The sequence below is a fragment of the Macaca fascicularis genome, chromosome X (genome assembly GCF_037993035.2).
Source record: "Macaca fascicularis isolate 582-1 chromosome X, T2T-MFA8v1.1".
Classification (NCBI taxonomy): domain Eukaryota; kingdom Metazoa; phylum Chordata; class Mammalia; order Primates; family Cercopithecidae; genus Macaca; species Macaca fascicularis.
The window spans coordinates 124,449,179-124,476,317 of record NC_088395.1 but is presented as its reverse complement, the minus strand read 5'-3'; the positions used below and the strand labels follow the sequence as shown (position 1 = coordinate 124,476,317).

Below are 27,139 nucleotides of genomic sequence, written 5' to 3'. Positions count from 1 at the left end.
GCAGATTATTCCTAAGAAGATTTAATGAGCTAAGCATATTAACATTTAATAGCTTAAAGCACCATTCATATTTATAGTCATCTCCCTGGAGGTAAAAGAACATTTATATAGGAATTGGCTGAATACCTTTGAGAAAAGTATTAATATCTATTTGCTTGTGTTTATGGGCCCAAAGACATAAAGAACAAGCTGGTCAACTCTGTGAGGCAGCCAAGGACATAACGCATAATCCTCTCCCTCCTTTTTTTTTTTTTTTTATCTTGGGGACTGATGACAAGATAAGTTTTCTTTTCATGGAAGATGAACTGAGTTAGCAACTAACAAGTGGTGAGGGGACTTTTTTTGAGAATTTTCTATGGCCTGTGAACTTAAATGTATGCATTGGTAACAGGAAGAGTCTATTGTGAATATTTTATTGGTATTATTAGGAGTAGGGATTATTAGAAGTAGAAGAATAAACTGTTGTTTTTGTTTTTTCTAGAGACAGGATCTTGCTCTGTCACCCAGGCTAGAGTGCAGTGATGTCATCATAGCTCACTGCAGCCTTGTCCTCCCAGGCTCAAGTGATCCTCCCACCTCAGTCTCCCAAATAGCTGGAACTGCATGCACACGCCACCACTCCTGGCTACTTTTTAAATTTTTTTTTGTGAGACGGGGATCTCCCTATGTTGTCCAGGCTGATCTTGAACTCCTGGGCTCAAGGAATCCTCCCACCTCAGCTTCCTGAGTATCTGGGACTATAGGAGCATACCACCATGACTGGCTAATTTTTTCTTTTATTGTTTGTAGAGACAGGGGTCTCACTGTGTTGCTTGGGCAGGTCTCAAATTCCTGGCCTCAAGTGATCTTCCTGCCTTGGCCTCCCAAAATGCTGGGATTACAGGAGTGAGCCACTGGGCCTGGCCCAGTACATGTTCTTTCTGTGAGGTGCTTCTGGATAACAAAGATCAGTTATAATCACATGTAGCAGTGGAATACAAAAAGCCAAAACCATGTTTTATTTATTTATTTATTTATTTGGTTGGTAGGTTGGTTGGTTTGAGAGACACAGTGTCTGTCACCCAGGCTGGAGTTAGTGCAGTGGTGCCATCATAACTCACTGTAGCCTCAATCTCCTGGGCTCAAATGATTCTCCCACCTCAGCCTTCTGAGAGCTAGGACTACAGACTCACACAACCACAACTGGCTAATTGAAATTTTTTTTTTGCCTGTAATCCCAGCACTTTGAGAGGCTGAGGTGGGTGGATCACGAGGTCAGGAGTTCGAGACCAGCCTGGCCAACATGGTGAAACCCTGTCTCTACTAAAAATACAAAAATTAGCCGGGCGTGGTGGCGGGAACCTGTAATCCCAGTGGAGGTTGCAGTGAGCCGAAATTGTGCCATTGCACTCCAGCCTGGGCAACAACAAAAACAATAACAACAAAAAAAAAAAAAAAAAAAAGAAAGAAAAGAAAAAAGAAAAAAAAGGAGTCTGAGCTGAGTTGTTGGGGGAGAAATGCTAGAGGAGGAACAAAAGGAGAAAAGAGTTGACAGCCATCAGTGAATGATAAGAACATGGATAGAGGAGGAAGAGGCTGTCAACTCTGTCAGCTTAACAATTTGTAAAATATACAAATGTTTACTTAGAAATTGATAAGGTTTAGAGGGATTCAATATGGTACTGGAAGGTCTAACAAGAGTATGTAAGCAGGAAAAAGAAAAGGCATCCAAATTGGAGAGAAAGAAGTAAAATGGTCGCTGCTCATACATGACATAGTCATATATGTTGAAGACTCCACAAAAAAAACCTGTTAGATGAATTTAGCAACGTTGCAGAATAGAAAATCAATACCCCCAAATCAGTGGCGTTTCTATACACTAGTAATGAACAATGTGAAAACACTTTAATTTACAATAGCATCAAAAAGATACTATACTTAGATAAAATACTTAGGAATAAATTTAACCAAGGAGGTGAAAGACTTGTATGCTAAAACTACAAACATTGCCAGAAGAAATTAAAGAAGACACCAATAAATGGAAAGACACCTTGTGTTCATGGATTGGAATTCATATGGAATTTCAAGGGACCCTGAATAGCTAAAATAATCTTGAAAAAGAAAAAAGCTGGACATCTCACATTTCCTGATGCCAAAACATACTACAAAGCTGTAGTAATCAAAATGGTGTGGTTCTGACAAAAAGGCAAACCCGTAGAACAATGGAATAGAATAAACAGCCCAGAAATAAGCCCTAGTGAATATGGTCAAATGATTTTTGACAAGGGTACTAGATCACTCAATGGAGAAAGCACAGTCTGTACAAAAAAAAAGTTTTGGGAAAATAATATCTGCATGCAAAAGAATAAAGTTGGACCCCGACCTTACATTATATACAAAAATTAACTCAAAATAGATAAAGATCTAAATGTAACACCTAGAACCATAAAACTGCTAGAAGAAAAACATAGAGGAAAACTTCATGACATTGCATTTGGCAGTGGTTTATTGGATATAGCATGTAAGTACAGCCAGCAAAAGCAAAAATAGACTAAATCAAACTTTAAAACTTTTGTGCGTTATAGGTCACAGTTATCAGAGTAAAAAGGCAACCTATGGAATGGGAGAAAATATTTGCAAGTCATATATTCAGTAAGTGGTTAATATCCAGAATATATGAAGAATTACAACTCAACAACAAAAACAACACAGTTATAAAATGGGCAAATGACTTACATAGGCATTTCTCCAAAGATGACGGACAAATGGCCAACAGGCACATGAAAAGATGTTCAGCATCACTAATCACTAGAGAAATGCAAATCAAAATGATAATGAGATGCCTCCTCACGTCTTTTAGGATGATTACTCTTAAAAAAATAGAAAATAAAAAGTATTGGTGAAGATATGGGGAAATTGGATCCCTTATACACCGTTGGTGAGAATGTAAAATGGTGTGGTTGCTGTGGAAAACAGTATGAAGTTTCCTCAAAAAATTGAAAATAGAACTACTGTATGATCCAGCAATCCCACTTCAGACCATATATCTACAAGAATTAAAAGCAGGGTCTCAAAAGAGATATTTGCACACCCATGTTTATAGAAGCTATTCGTGATAGCCAAGAGGTGGAAGCAAAGTAAATATCCATCAATGAATGAATTGATAAAGAAAATGTAGTGTAGACTGGGCACGGTGGCTCACCCCTGTAATCTCAGTACTTTGGGAGGCTGAGGCAGGAGGATTGCTTGAGCCCAGGAGTTTGAGACCAGCCTGTGCAACATAGAGACCCAGTCTGTGGGGTGGGGGTGGGTGGGGAAGCCACGTGTGGTGGTGTGCTCCTGTAGTCCCAGCTACTTGGGAGGCTGAAACAGGATAGCTTGAGCCCAGGAGTTCGAGGTTGCAGTGACCTATGATTATGCTACAACACTCCAGCCTAGGCAACAGAGTGAGAGCCTATCTCTTAAAAATTATTAAAAAAAGAAAATGTGGGCCAGGCGTGGTGGCTTACACCTGTAATCCCAGCACTTTGGGAGGCTGAGGTGGGCGGTTCACTTGAAGTCAGGAGTTCAAGACCAGCCTGGCCAACATGGTGAAATCCTATCTCTACTAAAAATATAAAAATTAACTGGGCTTGGTGGCACATGCCTGTAATTCCAGCTACTCAGGAGTTGGAGGCAAGAGAATCACTTGAACCTGGGAGGCACTGGTTGCAGTGAGCCAAGATTGCACCACTGCACTCCAGTGTGGGCCACAGAGAGAGACTGCATCTCAAAAAAAAAAAAAAAAAAAAGTGGTGTGTGTACGTATTAGAATACTATTCAGCCTTAATAAAGAAGGAAACCTATTATTTGTGACAACAAGGGTGAAACTTGAGGGCTTTATGCTAAGTGAAATAAGCAGTCAGTCACATTTTATTTTTTCATATGGTTGATTATCAGCATGCAGGAAATAAACCAGTCATAGAAAGACAAATACTGTATGATTACACCCATATAAGGTATCTAAAGTCAAATTCTTAGACGCAGAATGTGCAGAATGATGGTTGTCAGGAGCTGGGCAAAGGGGGGAAATGGGGAGTTATTATTTAATAGGTATAAAATTTCAGTCTTTCAAGATGAAAAATTTATGGAAATTGGTTGGACAACAATGTGAATATACTTGACACCACTGAACAATGCATTTAAAAATGATTAAGATGGTAAATTTTATGTTTTGTGTTCTTTACCACAATTAACATTTAAAAACATTAAAGGAAACTTAGACATTATCTATTTTAACTCACTCATTTTGTAAATGCTAAACTGAGTCTCAGAATAGGGAGGCAAATTGCTTAATGACCTATAGCTACTTTGTCAAAGATTTAGGATTTCTGAACAACATAATAATGAAAAATGTGTGTGTTTGTGCCCTAGGAAAACATTTATGGTGTTAAGTCTCAGTGTTGTTTTGCTCTTCTAAAAAATATTTTATAACAAATCTTGAAACTACAAATGTCATATAGGAAGCAAAAAATTAAAAGCCAAAAACCCCAATCCATGTGCTGTATGCAACTTTAATTTGGTCTTACATTTCCTGCAAGATGAAAACAAAAAACAAAAAACATCTTTCAAACATAGTTAGGCTTTATTATGGTCTCTGTGCAAACAGTTTTTTCTTTTTCAAATGAATTTTGTAGGCTTGGACTCAGGATAAAAACTCTCTGACATCAGCAACTTTGGATTCAAATCCTAGGCTCTTAGCTTGAATGTTTGCTTTATTATAAACTGCTATGGTGTGAGCCTCAGAGTCAGAAAAATACATTAGCTGCTCAATTTTTAAAAAGAATCCTTATTAATTCTTTTCTCCCTTTTTTCCTAGAATTTTCTTTTCCCGTCAAAAATAGCTTAGGAGTGATTAAAAACCTGGAAAGTGAAAGACTGTTAAATGCAAATATGCATGTCTGCGCACACACACACACACGCGCGCGTGTGCACACAACTTTAAAATTGTGCTTCGTTGTTTTGTCGTGATTTAGTGGATTCAACAATCCTCTCTCTTCCACCCTGATTCTCTTATTAGTCTAAGCTCCATTTTTCTCTGTCCTGTTTTTCTTTAAACACGACTTCGGTTTAAGAAGTTTAGCTTCGGCCAGGTGTGGTGGCTCATGCCTGTAATCCCAACACTTTGGGAGGCCTAGGTGGGTGGATCACGAGGTCAGGAGATCAAGACCAGCCTGGCCAAGATGGTGAAACCCTGTCTCTACTAAAAATACAAAAATTAGCCGGGCAGGGTGGCACGCGCCTGTAATCCCAGCTACTTGGCAGGCTGAGGCAGAGAATTGCTTGAACCCAGGAGGCAGAGGTTGCAGTGAGCCGAGATCCTGTCACTGCACTCCAGCCTGGGTGACAAAGTAAGACTGCATCTCAAAGTGGAAAAAAAAAAAAAAAGAAAAGAAAAAAGAAATTTAGCTTTCACAGTCTGTTTCAAGGCTCAGACCATTTTACAATCTTATCTACAGATATGATTACAACTTTCAATTTCCTTTTTTGCTTCCATTTGATCCTTATGCACAAGTGTGGTTCACTCGTTCTTTCATTGAGTCTGTCAATTTGTTGAGCACTTATTATGTGCTAGATATGTGCTACATGCTGGTGAGGTAGCAGTGAACAAAAACAAGTTCCTTACTGTCACAAAACTTACCGTCAGGTCAGAAAAGCAAAAACTAATCCTCTAATCATACAAAGAAATAAAAAGTGACCACTGTGATATACACAATGGGAGAGGTATGTGGCTGCTTCAGAGCATTTTATACATCTTTGGTCAGGAAAGCATTCCTTGGGAAGTGAGGCTTGAGCTGAAAACCAAAGGATAAGGTGCAGTTAAAAAATGGAAGCATTGGCTGGGCCCAGTGACTCATGCGTGTAATCCCAGCACTTTGGGAGGCCAAGGCGGGTGGATCGCCTGAGGTCAGGGATTTGAGACCAGACTGGCCAACATGGTGAAACCCCATCTCTACTAAAAATACAGAACTTAGCTGGGTGTGGTGGCAGGTGCCTGTAATCCCAGCTACTCGGGAGGCTGAGACAGGAGAATCCCTTGAACCCAGGAGGTGGAGGTTGTAGTGAGCCGAGATCGGGCCATTGCACTCCAGCCTGGGTGACATGAGTGAAACTCCATCTCAAAGAAGAAAGAAAGAAAGAAAAAGCATTTCAGGTAGGCAGAACAAGGCTATGGGATGACAGGAAGCAGGTTGGGTGTGAGGAAGTAAGAGAAGGCTTAGTAGGCTAGTAGGCTAGTGGGAAGGTGAAAGAGTACAATGGAAAATTCATTTGTGGCTTCATGCTGCAGAAATTCATGCACTGCCTTGTTCTAGTCTATGTTAAGCAGTTTTGACTTTATCTTAAGTGCAATGGGAATCTGTCAGAGTGTTCTGTGGGTGCTTGTGTGTAGTGGTGGTGGGGAGAGTATGATCATATTTATTTTGGAAAATGCCACTTTGGCTACAGTGCGAATAATGAAGGGGGTTGAGTGAGAATGCAGATAATATTTTAAAAGCTATCATTGATGTAGCACTTACTGTATTAAGCACTGTTGAAAGGTATTTTATATGTCTTGTCACTGAATCTTCGCAACAACCCCGCAAGGTAGCTACTGTTATTGTCCCCACTTAACCTATGAGGAAATTGAAGTTCAGAGAAGTGAATAGACTTGCTGAAGAACACATAGCTGGAATGTGGGAGAGCCAAGATTCTATCCCAGGAGGCTGTTCCAGTATTCAAGGTCGGAGGTGGTGGTGTCTGGGACCAGGGTAGTGGTGATGGAGAGAAGTGAATAGATTAAAGAGATATTTACCAGGTAAACTTTATAGTAATTCACGGTAATTTGGACATGGGGCGGGGGTAGAGAAAAATGCTAAGGAAAGTGTCTAAATTTCTGGTTTGCATAATTAGGTGGCTGGTGGTACTATTCTTTGAGCTAGGGAACATTGAAAGACAATAAAAGGAACTTGCAAGAGACAGAGAAGGAGTAGCCAGAGAGGCAATAGGCAAAGCAGGAGAATCTATCATGGAAATCTTGGGGAGCAACGGGGGGATGATTCAACAAGAAGTGATGGTGAACAACAACATCAGCTGCTGCTAAGGATTTTCTGTTCAACTTGATTACTCCAAGTTCTGTGGCATTTGCTGCAGGTAATAATTCTCAAAGGTTCAGCCCAATTTGTCACATTCTCCAGGGTGCCAAAGTCAAGATGTCCCTTCATTTGGATGTCTAGAGCTGTTTGCCTTTTTGGATGAAATTGCCATCAGGTGCTGCCTATTTCATAGCCCCATTGCTTGCCTCCACAGACAGGAACTAACTTGCTTGCCACCCACTCACGGATTCAATCCCACCTGTGTCTCTGGACCAATCCTGATTTTAGACAGGGGCAAGTCGGGCAGTTCTAGCCTAGCCATCTGAGTTTCAGTATCGGGTTATCATTGTTGCCTTGACATTGTTTCACCATTTCTGACAGCTGGGCTTCTTGCCTTCTTTCATGTGTCTGAGTCCTCATCTCTGCCAGGTGAAATAATGGCTATGAAAATGCTTTGAGGGCCAGGCATGGTGGCCCACGCCTCTAATCCCAGCACTTTGGGAGGCTGAGGTGGGCCGATCATCTGAGGTCAGGAGTTCAAGACCAACCTGACCAACATGGAGAAACCCTGTCTCTACTAAAAATACAAAATTAGCCAGGTGTGGTGGTGCATGCCTGTAATCCCAGCTATTCGGGAGGCTGAGGCAGGAGAATCACTTGAACCCGGGAGGCGGAAGTTGCAGTGAGCTGAGATCGTACCATTGCATTCCAGCCTGGGCAACAAGAGCGAAACTCCAATTAAAAAAAAAATTATCATCCAGTATATAAAAAATATACATCAGCTAAAAATGTGTCTTTCATAGGTATCTGATTTACAAACTAGGCACTGTTGGACAAATCTGGTTTAATATTGCATATAAATGTATTTAAAATGATTTTATGAATCACCTTTGAAAATCTTTTTTTGTAGTTCATTTTTCTGTTAAGATCATAATTTTAGAATATGTGATTCCCATACAAAGAAAGTCCCTTTGTGATAGAATTAAAGTAAGACTTATGAAATATATCACGTTTGTATTGTTTATAGTGTATGCTTCTCAGTTTTGTTCTAGAAGGTGTACCTGAATCCACACTCAAATATGAATGTACTTGGTTCTGTGAAAATATGATAGTCAGGAATCTGATCCTGCAGAATGGATAAGTGAGATTGTTCATTTCACAATTGGATCATTCATTTTTACCTTTTCCCCTTTTCATCTACTTCCATAATCTATGCAAGCTGGCACAGGCTAGTGGAGAAGGGGTAGAACATGAAAAAGGAAAAAAAAAATTAAAAGAACTAATGGTCTATATACTGGCTCCCAGGGACAAGGAAACAAAGGGAGTGGTGTTTGGTGAAAAAGCTTTCTGAACAGCTAAACTGTTGTAAATTCTAGCCTTTAGGAACATCCATGTAGTGTTGTTCGGAGTTGGGTAAATAGCTGCTGTTGGTAAGTTGAAACAGCACCAATTCATGGGGGAAGGGGAGCATTTGGGCTCCAGTCAAGTAAAAGTTGGACTTCAGGGCAGGGATTGAACCTCAAATTGAGGAACTGGAGTGAAAAAATCAAGAATCCAGTCCAGGTATGGTGGCTCATACCTGTAATCCCAGTGCTTTGGGAGGCCAAGGCAGGAGGAATGCTTGAGGCTGGGAGTTCAAGACCAGTGTAGGCAACGTAGCAAGACCCCCCCCCTCTCAAAAAAAACAAAAACAAAAACAAACAAACAAACAAACACAAAAACAAAAAAAAGGCCAGATGTGTTGGTGCATGCTTTTAGTCCCAGTTACTTTAGAAGCTGAGGTGGGGGGATCGCTTGAGCCCAGGAGTTCAAGGCGAGGCTGCAGTGAGCCATGGTCATGCCACTGCACTCCAGCCTGGAGATAGAGCAAGTCGAGATAGAGCAAGTCCTTGACTTTAAAAAGAAAATAATAAAGAGTCCAAAGTTCAAAGCAGTATGCTCAGGCTTCACTTCAGGTCTTCCAGCTTGTTGCTCTTCTCAAGCTTGACCACTAATCTCCCAGGTCTGAAGCATAGGGTGGCTGAATCTACCATTTATTGGGTTGTTTGCCTTTGTTTGGATTCCTCAAAAACTAGCAGGACTGGGCTACAGGTGGAAAGACATTAGTGCATGAAGCCCCATGGGGCCTCTATCTATAAAAATTATATGTATGTACCACTTTCCAGGAACATCTCTATTGCTCAAGAAATATTTGTTGGTGATTGGTTGTACTGATAGTTAATTTTATGTGTCAGCTTTGCTAGGCCTTGGCACCCAGATATTTAGTTAAACATTATTCTAGATGTTGCTGTGTAGGTATTTTTAAAAATGAGATTAACATTTAAATCAGTAGATTTTGAGTAAAGTAGATTATCTTCCACAATGTGAGTGGACCTCATCCAATCCGTAGACCTGAAGTGAAACCTGAATATACTCACTCCAAGTTTTCCTTCTAACCCCGACTTGGTTTGCTCAGTCTAAAGAAGTAGCCTCTTGCTGTGGGTTCTTGATTTTCACTCCAGTTCCTCAATTTGAGGTTCAATTCTTGCCTTGAACTCCAGCTTACATGACCTGACCTGCAGACCTTAATAAAGCAAAGACTCACTACCAGCCCCCCAAGACGGAGGGACTCTGTCAACAGACTGCCTTCCACTGGAGCTTCAACAGCAACCCTTTCTTGGGTCTCCAGCCTTCCGTCCTTCACAATCAGGTGAGCCGATTCCTTAAAATAAGTTTCTCTCTCTCTCTCTCTCTCTGTGTGTATGTATATATATTTCTCCTATTGGTTGTATTTCTCTGGAGAACCCTGACTAATACAGTTGTGTAATACCAAGTTTACCTGAATTCCACTCCACTGAAAGGCATCACTTGCTTATGTTGTGTTCCATCCAAACTATTCCATTAATAGTATCTCTACCTCCCCACAATCTGGTTCTATAAGGATAATAGAAGAAAGTAACAGAGCTGGGAAACTTCATATGAAGTACATTTTAAAAAATCTACTTTAAAAATCTGCTTGCTTTTGATATCAAAATTTGACCATATTTCTCCTTGCAATTCTATCAAAAAAGGAAAAAAAAATACCTTGAGCATACTCACACAAATGGGTGGAAAAGTATTCACTTGAGAATGAGATGCTGAACCCTCAAGGATATTTAAAGACATTGTGGACATATTTGAACTGATTCAGTTGTGAAAGTTCTTTCACACGACCCAGAGGGGAATACAAGGATACAATTAATGTGAGTGGTGATATCTCGTGATTAACCAAACCTTTCTTCTGGCATTGTGTGCAGCATGATGTGATGTAGTTGCTTTGCGTTATGATTTCTATCAGGACGTACATTATTTAGTTTGCTAGCCCAATACAGATTAATGTTAAAATTCCTGTGTGGTCTCTGTTTTAAAATGTTTTTGTGTCCATCATATCACAAATGTAGTTAAAAGCTTGAGAAATGAATTAGTATGAGGTAACCTAAAATATGAGCTACTCTACTGTGAATTTAGGTCAGATACTCTCTTAGTAACTAAACTGCTAAATATTGAAACTCCTTCTTCCCTGAAGGCATTTAAATCTTAGTTTTGGTTGGACATCTTCCTGGTGGCTGAAAGCTAATGACTATGGACATTCCTAAAGCTATTTCCCCAAGTTTCCTGTATTTTTATTTTCTTTAACTTCTCATTTACTCTTTCCAGTTGTTTGTATTTGATCAGTTGTTTTCTAAATGTTCACTTTCCTTTAACATGTTCAGTAGAAAATTTGGATTTCTTGATTAGAGAATATTGCATTTATAAAAATTGTTTTATTACATATGAAATTAAAGTTGTCCATTAAAACCTAATTTTGGTTTCACCATAGTATATTGATAATGTTCTTATATGGAATACATTTATAGCCATCACCTAGAATCATGCTTGAGAAGAGACTTAACAAATACTTCCTTAGTTACTTAATAAAACCCAATAGCAAACATACTATGCAGAAATTGTTCTCTTTTAACAAATGCCATCATATCTTCCCTATTTTGCTCCATTCACTACTTTAAAAACCATAAAAATATAGTTTTGCTGATTTAGCTCTCAAATAAAAAATATAAATTCTGAAAGAATACATGAGAAATAAATAATGATAGTTATGTAGGAGGGTCATCCTAGGCGGGTAGGTCAGAAAAGTTTAACTAGATAACTAGTTAGTTAACTAGATAACTGATTTTTATTTCGCTGATTTTTTTTTCCACTATGAAACTGATTAACTGATTTTTTTTTTCACTATGAAAATGCTTTAATGGTGGTGTCTGTACAGCATGGGATGTGGACAGGGAAAACAGCAAGTGCGCACACAGCGGGGCAGGCTGGGAGTGAATAAAGAGTGCACACCTTTCCATGAAAAAGGAAAAAAAAAATTAAAAGAACTAATGGTCTATATACTGGCTCCCAAGGACAAGGAAACAAAGGGAGTGGTGTTTGGTGATAAAGCTTTCTAAACAGCTAAACTGTTGTAAATTCTAGCCTTTAGGAACATCCATGTAGTGTTGTTTGGAGTTGGGTAAACAGTTGCTGTTGGTAAGTTGAAACAGCACCAATTCTAGTTAGTTAGTTAACTAGTTACTTAACAGCACCAATTCTAGAATTGGTGCTTTCCCTGGTGACTGGAGGCTCTAGGCCACCTCCTCCTCGGCCTCCTCCTCGAACTCGTCCTCCTCCTCGAACTCGTCCTCCTCCTCAACAGTACCAGCACCTGGTACTGCTGGTATTCGGACATCAGGTCGTTCACGTTGCTCTCGGCCTCGGTGAACTCCATCTCGTCCATGCCCTCGCCCGTGTATCAGTGCAGGAAGGCCTTGTGCCAGAACATGGCGGCGAACTGCTCCGAGATGCACTCGAACAGCTCCTGGATGGCCATGCTGTTGCAGATAAAGGTGGCAGACACTTTTAGCCCCCGGGGCGGGATGTCACAGGCAGCATTGTTTTCTTAAAACATTGATAATAAACTCAACTCATAACTGGTCAATTCTGTACACAAATGAAAAATAGTGATAAGTATAACTATTGTTGTACTCAGACTTAAGATTTTAGCATCACTTAGTCATTTAAAATACTAAGATCATATCATTGCCTTGCTCCAAAGTTTCTTTTTATTTTTTTCTTTTCTTTTCTTTTTTTTTTTTTTTTTTGAGATGGAGTCTTTGCTCTTTTGTCCAGGCTGGAATACAGTTGTGCAAACTTCACTCGCTGCAGCCTCCACCTCCTGGGTTCAAGCGATTCTGCTGTCTCAGCCTCCTGAGTAGCTGGGATTACAGGTGAGCGCCACCACGCCTGGCTAATTTTTGTGTTTTTAGTAGAGACTGGGTTTCACCATGTTGGCCAGGCTGGTCTTGAACTCCTGGCCTCAGGTGATCTGCCTGCCTCGGCCTCTCAAAGTACTGGGACTACAGGTGTGAAACACCACACCCGACGTTTGTATGGTTTCTTATTGCAATTAGAATAATATCAAAATCTTCTGATATGGTCCACAGACCCTAAATGATTTTGTTTTGATTGACCTTTATGACATCATGTTCTACCACTCTGCCATGATTTACCATTCTTCAGCTATAATGGCTGTTTTTTATTTTTTCAATGCACTGAATTAATTCCCACCTCAGGGCTTTTCACTTACCATTCCTTCTCTGGAATGATTTTCCCTCGGCTCTTTGCTGGCATGACTTCCTTTCAACATTCAGAGCTCGGTATAAATTTTACTTCTTAAAAGCAGTTTTTCCTGACTACCCCTTCAGAATTAGTTTCTCCCATCCCAGATCACTCACTACGTATACTGCTCACTTACTATAAAACATTTCCTTGTTTTATTTTGTATGACACATATCATTACCTGGAATTATCATGTTATGGTATTTCTTGATTATTATCTTACCTTACTAGAATATAAGCTTTTCAAACTCATAATTTTGTCTCTTCTGCACAATCTCAAATACATAGTTGGTACTCAATAAATATTTGCAGAATTAACTAACTAAATGCCTGGCATATTGAGTCTTGATCCAGAGACCTTCACTTGTAAGATGAAGAGGTTGGATCGTCTTTAAGGTTCTTTCCAACTCAAAAATTTAATACTTTTTATTCATATAATTTTTAAAAATTAATTTATTTTTTAAAATTAAAATCTATCTATTAAATATCTATCTATCTACCTATCTATCCATCCATCAATCTGGAGATAGGGTCTCACTCATTTGCCCAGACTGGAGTGAAAATGATCAAATGATCCTCCTACCTCAGCCTCCCAGGTAGCTGGGAATACAGGTGCACACCACCATGCCAGGCTATTTTTGTTTTTTATTTTTAGTATAGACTAGGTCTTGCTCTGTTGCCCGGGCTGGATTTGAACACCTGGGCTCAAGCAATCCTCCCACCTCCGCCTCCTGAGTAGCTAGGATTGCAGGCAGGTGCCACCACTCCTGGCATAACTCGGTTTTTGTTTTTATTTTTGAGACAGGGTCTTGCGCTATTGCCCAGGCTGGAGTGTAGTGGTGCTATCTCGGCTCACTGCCTCCAAGGTTCAAATTATTCCCTGCCTTAGCCTCCTGAGCGCCTGGGACTACAGGCGCCTGGCACCATGCCTGGCTAAATTTTGTAATTTTAGTAGAGATGGGGTTTCACCATGTCAGCCAAGCTGGTCTCAAACTCCTGGCCTCCAGTGATCCACCCACCTAAGCCTCCCAAAATGCTGGGATTAGAGGTGCGAGCCACTGTTCCCGGACTCAGTTTTTAAATGTTAAGTTTGAACATGGAAGAAAGAACTGTCAATAACAAGGAATGTGGGGATAAATTGATATTCTGTGTATAACTTTCCTGTTGTAAAGAGAATCTTCCATAGTAATTTTCAAATACATAGAGTGTAGGTAGAGATTAGGAAGAAGAATGATGATGAAACTTAAAATGAAAAAAAATAGATGTTCTTTTTGGCCATGTTTGTACCCAAGTATCTCAAGTAAAAGTAATATAATTTATTTATTTTTCCTATTTCACTGAGAAGGCCAGAGCAAGGTGGAAGGTGAGGGAAAGCCCTCCCCTGAGTGACAACAATATACTAACATTTTCATAAAAATGTTGTAGCATAGGCTCTGGAGATGCCCTGCCCAGGATTGAAGCCCATCCCTGTCTCTTAATACTCGTGAAACCTTAAGGAAGTTATGTAACTTCCTGTGCTTCAGATCTCATCTCTGTGAAGTGGGAACATTAATGGCATCTACCTCACTGGATTGTTTCAAGGACTGAATGAGATAATGTTTTTAAAGGGTTGAGTACAGTATCTGCCATATCATAGCACTCAATAAATAATAAACTCAACTCATTCTCATTATTAAGAATAATCAAGGAAATATCAGTGGATGTCAAACCCAAGAACGACAAGTACTGATTGGTAAGCAGGTTGGGGTGAGGAGTGAGATGGGAGGCCTAGAAGAGTTCAAGGCTTTTCTGACACTCAAATGAGGCTACACTTCTAATTAGCATAGTGTTGACGTTGAGCAAGATGAGTGTGGATACTTAAAGAGCAGCCTCTGGCTGGATATAATTTATAATGTAAGGAAACAGTTGTAAAAAAACCAATTTTACTAAAAGTGCCAATAAATTACAAATGCCATTGAAATGTAATTTCCTGTATCTTGGATGTATGAATGTGGGATTTATACCAAAATTCCGTATTTAGGCAGCTAAGGTACACAGGGCCTGAATAAAAAAGAGTTGTATAGTTAAAATCATTCATGTTGAGTAGACACATCACATTCTGAAACTTTTTAATCCCTGAAATGAAGTGGTTATTAGGAAGTTTCAAGAATAATCTAATCAGAATGCAGTATAGCTTCATTAATGTGTACTTCACTAGTTGAGAATCCGAGAATATTTAGACAGAAACTGAGAGTTTGCCCTATCTGTGGAAAAATAAAAGCATTGCCAAGAACATCAGTATTATAGACAAGATTGTATCAGGAGAGTATAAAGAACTTAGAAGAATAAATACCGTTGATGTCCTCTTTTAGGTACAGTTGGTAAGCTAATATAGTTAGTCCATCACACAACATAATTCTTTAGTGAGTTGAGTTAACAAATTAAATCGACAGTATTTATTTGTGCAGTCCCAATGTAACAGGCTTTACTTCAGACACTGGGATTCAGTAACAGAACAAGACAGACCTAGTCTTCATGGGGCTTACATTCTAGCAAGAAGATAAATAATGGTTTACATTAACAGGATGACATTATGATTTGAAGAGTACAGGGTGCTTTGGGAATATTACAGAAATACTCATTCTAGTCTAAGGTATCAGGAAAGGTCTTCTGGAGAAAAGCACCAAGCTGAGACTTAAAGACTTGTGGAAGTTGTCTAGGCGAATAGGGCTGGGGAATAGTGTCCTTACAGGAAACAATATATGAGAAGACTTGGATACCTTACTTGGCTGATTATCTTTCTGATTAATATAGCCGGTCTATTAAGGGTTTCTATGAACTCTTAGCCAATCTAATTTGCATTTCTCTAAATACTTGAAAGTAATGTAATTTTTTTTTTTTCCTTAAAAACTGTCTGTGGTTCCAAGTCTTCACAAATGTAGACAAAATATTGTTTTCTTTTAAAAATGTGTTCAGTTCTGGGCTGGGTGTGGTGGCTCATGCTTGTAATCCCAGCACTTTGGGAGGCTGAGGCAGGTGGATCACGAGGTCAGGAGATCGAGACCATCCTGGCTAAGGCAGTGAAACCCCGTCTCTACTAAAAATACAAAAAATTAGCCGGGCGTGGTGGTGGGCGCCTGTAGTCCCAGCCACTCGGGAGGCTGAGGCAGGAGAATGGCGTGAACTGGTAGGTGGAGCTTGCAGTGAGCCGAGATTGCGCCACTGCACTCTAGCCTGGGCGACAGAGCGAGACTCCATCTCAAAAAAAAAAAAAAGTGTTCAGTTCTAAACTTGATATACTCAGTAAGCAGCTCTTGCTGCCTATCTCTCTTCCGAGTGGTCAGTAGTATAACTGCTGGGGTTTCATGTGCAATGCAAACCCTTTATAATTTTCATTTTTTTTTCTATAGAACGTTTGGTATAATATGATGCCACTGTAGTTTGTGAGTGGTATTTAACAAATTCTCTAATGTATGGACAATAAAATGGCATTTTCTCTAGTCGGGAGGCGGGGGAGGGAGGCTCGCTTGAGTCCAGAAGTTCGAGGTTACAATGATTTATTTATTTATTTATTTATTTTTGAGACAGAGTTTCACTCTGTTGCCCAGGCTGGAGTGCAGTGGCGCGATCTTGGCTCACTGCAACCTCCACCTCCCAGGTTCAAGCAATTCTCCTGCCTCAGCCTCTTGAGTAGCTGGGATTATAGGCACGCACCACCACACCTGGCTAATTCTTGTATTGTTAGTAGAGAAGGGGTTTCACCATGTTGGCCAGACTGGTCTCAAACTCCTGACCTCAAGTGATCCACCCGCCTCGGCCTCCCAAAGTGCTGGGATGAGTGTGCCCAGCCTACAGTGAGTTCTTATTATGCCACAGCACTCCAGCCTGGGTGACAGAGGGAGACCTTTTCTCTAAAAATAATAAAATAGCCCCCTGAACTCCAACATCATCCATGTCATTTTCTGTGTTCATAGGGTGTTGTGTGAGGGGAGCAATGATCCCTCTTGTATTAGGTGGCATCCTAAATTTCTTGCTACTTACAACAGTGTAGTTACTTATAGTGAGAATGATATGTCCTTTCTTCAATTTGATTAAAAGCTAGTCTTTCCCATTGTTCTCTGTTTAATGGTCCTAACTTCAGGGCATGGGTGGAAAACTATGTGGTAGGGTGAAAACAGAAGATAGGAGGCTTCCCTTCTCTTAAATTTCTGGATGCCCCGTTATGCATTCTACTAATTATGGTAGAATTTGAGTTTACAATGAGAATCATGAAATACATTTTTTATAGCAAGAGGAGGCCTCAGGAGGTCTTTTGGTGAGACCTTAGAAATTGTGGTTGCCTACTTGATGTCTCTAGCTTTTACCGTATATCTCCATTACAAATGCTCGGTGATTTTGTTAGAACTCTTTTGGTTGCAAATAACAAAAGCCTTCTTGGAGCTAAGTGAAACCTCAATACTGACTTGAAGTCATGACCACTATATCCTCAAGTTATTATTATTATTATTATTATTATTATTATTATTATTGTGACAGAGTCTTGCTGTGTTGCTCAGGGTGGTTTCCAATTCCTAGCCTCAAGTGATCCTCCTACCTCAGCCTCCCTGCTAGCTGGGATTATAGGTGTGAGCTACCATGCCCGGCTTGTTTTCCCAAATTCTTAACAGCTATGCTAAGATTTTCTCCATCTAGTTTAGATTCAATCTAGGCCAGAGATTAGTTCATTGATCCAGAACTGGGTACCTGATACCAAAATGGCCAGTCAGAGATAACTCCAATGGAATATAGAGTTAGGTTTCAGAGATTTCAGCCTCAGTCTGTCTGGTCTGTTGAATAGAGGAGATAAAACCCAGGGATATGTGACCAACTGAGTCCTATCATGCAGCCGGGAAAGCATAAAATCCCCATCTGTGATAAAAGAGAATAATGAAATAGATTTCCTGGTACTGTGCAGAAAAGAGACAGAGATAGTCCTTCCAGCACTCTAGTCCCTGATTCCAAACCATTCCTGAGCCTTGCCTGTATTCCTGTCTTTGTATTCTTGTTCACAAAAAGGGAGTAAACTAGAGATACTGCAGTTTGTCAAGGCACATGACTAATTTTAACAGCTTTATTGAGGTATCACTGACATACAATAAACTGTGCATATTTAAAGTGTACAATTTGATAAATATTGACATGTTTTGTGAAAACATTACCATAAAAGCAATAAGGAATATACTTATCATCCCAAAAATTCCCTTGTACCCAATTGTCCTTTCTGCCCTCCCTCCAATCTCACCCCAAGGCAAACACTGATCTGCATTCTATCACTACAGATTCATTTTCATTTTATAGACTTTTATATAAATGAAATAATACACCGAATACTTTTTTGTGTGGCATCTTTCGCTTGGATATAGTTATTTTGAGATTCATCCATATTGTTATGCATATCATATTGTAGTACATTCATTCCTTTTTATGGTTGGGTAGTATTCCAGTTTATGGATGTACTAGTTTATCACTTCACTTGTTGATGGACTTTTGGGTTGTTTCTATTTTTAGCTAATAACTAATACATCTGCTATGAATATTAATGTACAAGTCTTTGTATGGACATATGCTTTCATTTTTCTTGGGTAAGTACCTAGGAGTGGAATGTCTGGATGATATGGGAGGTGTATGTTTAACTTTTTAAAAGACTGCCAAACTATTTTCCAAAATGAGTGTACCATTTTTCATTCACAGTAGCAGCATATGAGAGTTGTAGTTCCTTGCAGAAACTTATTACAATTATTCTTTTTAGTGCTAGGTATTCTAGTACATTGTAGTGTTATCTCATTGTGGCTTTGATTTGCATTTCCCTAATGACTAATGATGTTGAGAATCTTTTCATGTGCTTGTTTGTCATGCTTTTTTGATATATCTTCTTTAGTGGTGTCTGTTCAAATAGTTTACCTGTTTTTATTTTTAATTTGTTGTTCATCTTCTTGTTATTGAGATTTGAAGGTTCTTTATTCTGTATGCAAGTCTTTTAATATTAGATATGATTTTTGCATATTTTCTACCAGTCTGTAGTTTCTTTTTTCTTTCTGTCAACAGTGTCTTTTATAGAAGAGTTGTTTCTTTTCAATTTTGATAAAGTTCAACTTATTAATTTGTCTTTTTGTGGATCATGCTTTTGGTGTTACAGCTAAAAAATCTTGGCTTAACCCAAGGTCACAAAGGTTTTTGCCAAAGTTCTGGAAATTTTATAGCTCCAGATTTTACATTTAGGTCTTTGATGCATTTTGAGTTAATTTTTGTAGATGGTATTAGGTGTGGATCTTAGTTCACATGGATGTCCAGTTGTTCCAGCACCATTGTTGAAAAAAGCTATCCTTTCTCCACTGAATTGCCTTTAAATTTTTTAAATGGACAAAAAATACTTGTGTATATTTGTGGGATACAATGTGAGGTTTTGGTCTATGTATACATTATAGAAAGATTTAATCAAGATAAGTAACATATCCATCACCTCACCAACTCATCTTTTTTTTTTTGTGGGAGGAGAGAATTTTAAAAATCTATTCTGGCAGTTTTGAAATATACACTATTAGCTGCGGTCACTATGCCATGCAATAGGTCACTAAAACTTATTCTCCAGTCTAACTGAAACTTTGGACCCTTTGATCAACATCTTCACTTTCCCCATGCTTCCTACTCCTTCCCCTGCCTCTGATAACCACTTTTCTACTTTCTGTTTCTATGAGATTGACTTTTTTAGATTCCACATATGAGTGAGATCATACAGTATTGTCTATGTCTGGCTTATTTCACTTAGCATAATTTCCTCCAATTCTTTCCACGTTGTCATGGATGCAAATGACAGAATTTCTTTTTTTAAGGTTGTATAGTATTTAATTGTGTATATATACTACATTTTCTTTATCCATTCATTCATCGATGGATTATTAGATTGCTTCCATGTTTTGACTACTAAACTACTATGAATAATGCTGAAATAAACACTGGAGTGCAGATATCTCTTTAACATACTGATTTCAATTCCTTTGAATATATACCCAGAGCGGGGAAAAGGATCTGAACAGACATTTCTCAAAAGAAGAGATACAAATCGCCAATAAATATATTTAAAAATGTTGAAAATCTCTAATCATCAAGGGAAATGCGAATTAAAACCACGGTGAAATATTACCTCACAGCTGTCAGAATGGCTATTATAGAAAGGATGAATAACAGGTATTGATGTGGATGTGGAGAATGTTGGTGGCAATGTAAATTGGTGTACTCACTATGGAAAGAAGTATTGTTTTTGAATATTTGTTGAAAATCACTTGCCCATATATGTTGTGGGTCTGCTTATGGACTCTATTCTGTTTCATTGATCAATACTACACTGTCTTGAATATTGTAGCTTTACAGTAAAAATTGAAATCAGGTAGTATTATCCCCCTAATGCTCTTTTTAAAAGTTGTTTTGGCTATTTTAGTCCATTTCCATATGAACTTTAGAATCAGCTTGTTGATTTCTACAGAAAAAGCCAGCTAGGACTTTGATCGGGGTTGTGCTGTAACTATAGATCAATTAGGAGTGAATTGACATCTTAATGATATCAATTCTTCTGCCCTATGAATACAGTATATCTCTACATTTATTCAAGCCTAAAGTTTTCAGGACAGGTCTTGCACCTCTTTAGTCAGATTTATCTCTAACTTCTAAAGCAAGACCCTTCTGTGTATGCTACCCAAAGCCCTGTGAGGGTTTTTTAAAAAATAGATTCCATTCAATAATAGGTTCCATTCAATAATTGATGAGATAAGTGTTTTGAAGAAACGCAAATTTACCAGAGAGACAAAATGTATCCTAAATAGTTTTCAATTTGTTATTTAATCAGAGTTAATGCAGTTGAAATCTTTTAGTTTCACATTAGGCACACAGCAAGCTTGCAAATGCTTTTAGACTGATTAGAGATCAGCTACCAGCTCTGTGCACTTTGGGGGTGTGCGTGTGTGTGTGTGTGTGTGTGTTTGTATGTATGTTATGTGTGTGCCCACATCTGCCTGTATGGTCTGTTAGTTAATTTTTATAATTGTATAATTAATTGGTGCTGTCAAATATTTGGGGCATGGTAGGCAGAATTCTAAGATGGTCCCAAGATTCTTGTCTCCTGTTATACATTCTCCACTTCGGTGTGGTTGAGACCTGTGAATATGCTGGGCTATCACTCTTGTGATTAGGTTATATTATGTGGCAAAGATGAAGAGATTTTGCAGATGTAATCAAGGCACACAGTTAATTTTTGAATTAATCAAAAGGGTGATAATCTTGGGAGGGCCTGACTTAATCTGGTAAAAGACCTTAAAAGAGGCACTAGACCCCTCCTGAGAAGAAAGAAGTTTTTCTGTTGGCCTTGGCTAAGCAGAACAACCATGTTGTCAACTGCTAATGGAGAGGGGCTGCCTCTAAAGCCAGTAAATGCTACGGGTCTTAATTCTGTAACTGCAAGGAACTGAATTTGGCCAACAATCTGAATGAGTTTGGAAGAAGATTCTGAGCTCCACATGAGGACACAGCCCAGCCAAAAGCTTGATTGCAGCCTTGTGAGACCCTGAGCAGTGCACCCAGCTAAACCATACCTGGACTCCTGACACATGGAAACAGATAATTAATGTGTGTGTTTTTAGCAACGAACAATAACGAAGTCAGCGGATACTCTAGCTGGCATTTGAAATGCTCCCCATTGTATTCATTTGCTAGACCTGCCATAACAAAGTGTAACCCCATGGACTGGGTAACTTAAACAACATAAATTTATTTCCTTGTAATTCTAGAAGATCAAGGTGTTGGTAGGTTTGGTTTCTTCTGAAGCGCCTCCTTGTCTTGCAAATGGCTGCCTTCTCACTGCATCCTCACATGGTCTTTCCTCTGTGTGCATATATGTCTAAGTCCTAAACTCTTCTTAAAAGGACAGCAGTCATATTGGATTCGGGCCCATCTTAGAGACATCACTTTAACTGAATTACCTCTTTAAAGACCTTTTCTCCAAATACAACTTACTCTCCCATAGGTTATCTTATTTGAAACCCTAAACAATGCTGTGGGGCATATCAGACCAGTATTATTTTACTCCCCACTGGAAATTTGGGAAAACACTCTCAGAGCACTAACTTAATGTCACATAGCACATAAATTGTCTTCTGACTCCAAGTCTAGTGCTCTATCCAGTAGATTAAGTATTCAGATAAAGCACCTGAACCCAAACAAACAGCAATGGACTTCTATTGGATAAGTATATTTGTAATATCTTACTGCCAGTTCTTTTTTTTTCTTCTCCTTCTCCTTCTCCTTCTCCTTCTTCTTCTTCTTTTTTAACTGAGAATCTGTGCAAGTTACTGGTAGTTCAAATGCAGATCCTGTAGTTGCCCCCATCTCAACAACCTTGCTATAAGGGTTTTCTCTTTGTGTAGATAAGGCCTGCTTGGCCACACTGGATTGTCCCATTTTTACTGGCCTTTCTGTGGGAGAAACTTATTATAAACTAACCCCACTTGAACCTTTTAATGGCAGGATAAAGCAGTGACTCGAGTGTACACCAGCTCAGTTTGTACTTTTTTTTTTTAAACTTATGTGCCAGGTTTTTGATACATGCTAAAAGTGATTGCTTGAAATATATCACCTCAGTCAGATTGTAAACTTCTGTAAAAGGTGCTTTCTACCTAATGAGCATTTAGTGTGTAAGGTAGCTGTACAATAATTATTGAATAAGCATAGTGGAGAAGCCAATGGATGCATTCCTGTTAACAAAGGGGAATTGGGTTCAATACACTTGCAGGTAAAAGGTAATAATGCAAATTCTATGTATATTTGGAGTTCTTTGAATATTTGGTAAAGTCCAACAATGTGGTATTATCTTTAGTTCTAGCAAGTTTTTGAGTAGCTGATTATTCTCAAATTTACCTAAAACCTTCTACTAGAATTTCAGTGTATGTAAGTTGAAATACAAAGTCAGCAATGTTGAAGATCTCAGATCCCAGAGGGAGAAATCCTAGAAAACATAAAGATTCCACACTCACCGCATCACTTCCTTAAAAAAAAACCAAAAAACAGCCAAAGAAAAAAATCACAACAGTGATTAAACTGGTTGCTAAGAGCAAACTCCCTTTATTTTCCCAAGGAGGAGTCTGGAATTATAAGTAGAAAGGCAAGGAAGGGCAAAGGAAGAGGTGTAAGAAGGTGGCCCCAGGCTGTAACCGTCAAGAAGGCAAAGAATGAATAGAAGACAAGCAAGGGGAAAAACAGGCTTGACGGGGGTTTTTGTTGGGGGCTAGGCTGATAGAACAGAATCAAGATTCTGACTTAGAAGAGCAGTCCCACCAGAGTTGGGAAGCAGGTCGCATAGTTAAGAGCCTGGGTGCCAGAATCACACCGCTTGGGATCCTGAGTCCCGCTCTGTCACTATTTACGTAACCTCTGGCAACTTGCTTAACCTATACACCTCAGTTTTGTCACTTGTAAAATGGAGACAATAGTGTGTAACTTACAGAGTAGCTGTGAATTAGGTAAGTTGAAGCTTCAGTACTTGGTTCATAGCAGACGCTCAGTAAAATGTTAAATGGTTATTTGTAGTTTTTATCCTTCCTCTTTCTTAATGTTGTGTACTGCAGCAGGGAGGGGGAGGGATGAAGCGCTTATCCCACTAGAAGAGTGGTATTTGTGTGAGAGCCTGGGTCAGGCTTATTTTGAGACGTGGGCCCCACTGAGGTGAGGTGGCACTGCTTCCAGAGCACACCCTTTGCCGGGGCCCTGCCGTGACTATGAGGAGGCCGAGGCCACGGCTGGCAGAATGCACGGGTGGACCTCCTTGGAGTGGCTAACCCAGGGCGGCTGCACTGTTGTCCTTGGATACTTGACACTTTTCACTTTCTCTGCCTCCCGGCACTAGAAGCCATGTGGGCTCACACCCGACCCTCCCGGGTTCGGAGGCGTGAGGGCCACTTAGCGGTCATTCAGCTTCAGGGTCCAGCCCTGTCAAGCTTTGGCTACAGCCCGGGAGTTCCGTTGGGACCCCACACACTGTCCTAGCCACAGCTCCCCGCCACCCTGCCTCCCGCGCAGGCGCCGCCGGGGCCACCCCCGCCGCCATGTTTCCCCCGCCCGCGCGCTCCCTCCCCCCACTGCCCCCTCCCTCCCCAACTGGGTTCCCGCCCCCCCTCCCTCAGCAGTCCCCCCCACACCCTGGTGAGGTCAGGCGGAGGCTCTGCCGCTGCGGCCGCAGTAGCTCAGCTCCTATTCCCGGGAAGCCTGGAACGGGGAGTTTTGAAAATAACTGGAGCGGCATTCGGGTTAGGGTCCGTGCTCTCCGCTTGCGCCAGGACAGGGTGAAGTGGCCGGGACTAGCAGAGGGTGCGAAGGTGCGGGTGCTGGTGCCTCGCAGCAGGAGGGAGCCCCGGCTGCGCCGCGAGACTCCCTCTTTGGCCCTCGGAGCGCAGCACCCGGCGGACAAGCGGCGCGACGCCAGGACGCGGCGAGCAAGGTGAGGCAGGGTCCCGAAGTCACAGGGGCTCCATCAGCCGCTTCCCTGCCTCCGGACCTGGCGCTGCGCGGTGCGCGGCGAGGAGTTGCGATCTGTACCAGGGGCAGAGGAGTAGAGGAGCAGGGAACCAGCTTCGTTTTGCCCGCCGCCCCCTCTTTTTCTCCCGCGTGCTGGTGCGCGCCCTCATCCTTACACCTTCGCATCCCGTTCTCCCGGTCCTTCTGGCTCCGTCGGACGCCTGGGTTTTTCTAGGACCCCAGAAGCCGGCTTTCCTGTGCTTCTTTGTCATCTCTCCAAGATTTTCTTCTCTGGGCCTCGCTGTTGCTGCCCTGACGGTCTGGGGTCCCTCTGCCCGCCCCGGCCCCACTGTCTCTTGCCCTCTAACAGTTTCTGCTTTGTGCCTCCTAATCCATCTCTTCCTTCAGAAGCTTCTTACTTAGGAGGCTCCTCTCCTGGCTCCCAAGTCAGGAGCACACTCCTCTTCTTCCTCGAAGCTTTTAACTTCGCTCTGAATGTCTTCAGCTCTGAATATTTTGACTTTTTTTTTTTGTTTGCTTGTTTAATCACAGTTGACTAATGATTTTCGTGGAGGCTTATAGTCTAGGCTACAGTTTACTGAAAGTGATGAGATCATCCCTTCACTAAATAGCCTTAGTAAATATCAACTAGGGAACTTTAAAGTTTCTTTCTAGGTTTCATTAACTTAGCCCAAGAACAATAGTCACTTAAAATGTATGTATATATGTTTGTACGCAATTTTCGTACATGGTCCTAAATCTGATTATTCCCTGGCTGCTGAACAGGCCTGAGAGAGAGGATTGGTGGGGCTTGTGATGCCTGGCTCCATTTCTCTAATTGTAAACTGGGATGTTCATCGTTTTAATGTAGTCAGAGGACTTTAGTGGTTTGGGATAAAGTCGTTCAAGTTAGCATAGGCTGGCAACTAAGCACATTGAATGGAGACTAAGAAACGCTGGAATTTAAAACTGTCTCTGGAGAGCACCTGCTTTTTAAAAAATTTATTATTTTTTTGAAGCCACAGTTTCTTAACAGTAGATTTCATATTTGTATAAACCGTCTAAAAGCAGCGTATTTTAAAACCACGTAGTTACAAAAAAGACTACTCACTCTTAGGGATATCACTTTCTCCCCATGTAGTTGTGGTGTTAGCTCCCATACTGAGGTTCATTTGCTCACTTCCATACTGCAATTAGTGTGTGAAGAAAACTGAATGGAGAAGCACACAGTGGAGGCAAATACCAGTGAACAAGCACATGCTGACATATGCAGCTGTGTTTTTGGAAATAGGCTGTATCTAGTGTTCAAATTTAAAAACTGAGAAAAATGAAATAATTCAGCATTTATGACATCATTTTACATCTAAAAATATTAGCTCCCTTAACTGCAAGTTCTTATTAATAGCCTCATACTTAACGGTAAAAGAGTTGTTTGCCTGATGTGTGACCTAGTGTTGCCATTGACACAGTGTGCACTAATTGGCAGCAATCTCAGAAGAAACCAGGTTGTGAATGAAGATAATGGCTAAATTTCACTGTCCCGGTGGCACTTCTTATGGCAGTGAGATGAGAGTAGTTTCTGCTGCAACATCAAATGATGTATTTAAAAAACAGATAAATAAGAGCTTCAATTATTAAAAAGCCCAAGGTTTTTAATTTGCCATTTTTATAAACACACTTCAAAAAGTGTCGTGTGATTATATAAGGCTTAGTTGATGTTCTGAAGAAAGTAGTTTTCACAAGAAAAGTAAAGCCTATTGCTTATCCATTTAGTTAGATAACTTGCAGATGATTTGTAGTTTCCCAATTGATTTGGTAAATTCCTGGGTTTACTTGAGGTTTATTAAAAAATGGAATGTAGTAGGGAAAGGGTACTTATTCTAATAGGCCCACCTTTCTAAATCTGTAATTTTCTTAGCAAACCATTCTCAAAAGACATAAAAACTTACAACTTTTTCAAGGAAAAGAGTTTATACTATTTTCTTACTTTTTTCTTTTCATGATTGTTATTGATACAAAATCTAAGCTAAGATTGCTAGTAATGTGATTGCATAGTAAGACTGTATTTGCCAGGAAAAGAATAAAGGTGGATGTGAATTAGCCATAAACATTTTGCTCTGAATCTTCAATATGACTCAATATGTGTTTGATAGTCCATCTGGTACACCTAGAGATTATCAGACTGGATATTTCTGTTATTACTAAATGTAACTGCACTTATTTATTGGATTATCTTCTTTCTCATTTTATTTACATTTCACATTCTCTTCATGTAATTTGACTTGCGGTAGTGAAATGAGACTGACCAATTTTCAAATTGTTTGATTTTTATTGATGTTTGGTAAGCCACTAAAACCTCTTGAAAATATTTTTTTCTTAAATCCACTGATTGAAACCGATGTATTTTTATTGCTATGAAATAATACAACAAATTTCCAGGAATTATTTCAGAAAATGTGGAAAGACTGTAGAGAAATGAATAGCCCTAGAGAAAATATCTCAAAATTATAAGAACGGCTTTCTCAAGTTACTGATATTCATAACAATCAGTTTTTTTTGTATCATTCATTCATTTACTAATTCATTTTACAAAATCTATTTGGTACTTGTGTGCCAAGGCCCTGTATTAGGCACAATGATAAACCTCATAAAGCATGATCTTTGCTCTTGTGGAGTATCACAGTGCTTATATTCTACCAGAGAATATAGACAATAAACAAGCAAACAAATGAAGAAGATCCTTATAGACTGTAGTAACAGCAATGACAATAAGTAGGGGAATATGATACAGATAACTAGGAAGGGCCTATTTTAGTGTCGGAAGTCAGGAAAGGCCTCTCAGAGAAGATGATTGAGCAGAGACC

The 27,139-nt window shown here is 39.9% G+C and overlaps 1 protein-coding gene across 10 annotated transcripts in view; it reads left to right on the top strand.

Annotated features, from left to right (window-relative positions):
- Positions 1-27,139, top strand: part of KLHL13 (kelch like family member 13) — a 415,357-nt gene that overhangs the window by 199,325 nt on the left and 188,893 nt on the right. For 8 of the 10 annotated variants that reach the window (XM_005594436.3, XM_065538056.1, XM_005594435.3 and 5 more), the window contains exon 1: positions 23,966-24,258. The exons of 1 other annotated variant lie outside the window; for it this stretch is intronic. The gene's annotated coding sequence lies outside the window, so the exon portion shown is untranslated. Of the gene's footprint in view, positions 1-9,631; positions 9,781-23,965; positions 24,259-27,139 lie in introns of those variants that run through there. One more of the 10 variants, XM_065538060.2, reaches the window with a different exon arrangement.